This window comes from Salmo salar, chromosome 05 (assembly GCF_965601325.2).
Source record: "Salmo salar chromosome 05, fSalSal1, whole genome shotgun sequence".
In the NCBI taxonomy this organism is placed as follows: domain Eukaryota; kingdom Metazoa; phylum Chordata; class Actinopteri; order Salmoniformes; family Salmonidae; genus Salmo; species Salmo salar.
Window position 1 is genome coordinate 25,240,405 of NC_138295.1, and position 455 is coordinate 25,240,859.

The window sequence follows — 455 nt, forward strand, 5'->3', positions numbered from 1 at the left end:
GATAGGAAACTCTGTCACCACCGATAAATCCACTATAATTGAGAATTTCAATAAGCATTTTTCTACAGCTGGCCATGCTTTCCACCTGGCTACCCCTACCCCGGTCAACAGCACTGCACACCCCACAGCAACTCGCCCAAGCCTTCCCCATTTCTCCTCCCAAATCCAGTCAGCTGATGTTCTGAAAGAGCTGAAAAATCTGGACCCTTACAAATCAGCCGGGCTAGACAATCTGGACCCTTTCTTTCTAAAATTATCAAGTTAAGGAGGAAATCGATGCATTTGCAGCCTGAATGGAGAATGTTTTAGGTAAAAACCGGTCCACGGGGATATGATTGTATTGCCGGCTGCATACAATGCGTTGGACGGTATGATGGAAAAGACTCAATATCTCCATCTGCCGGTCTTTGGGCTAACACACACACTTTGATGCTGGAGCAGGCCTTATGATTCTG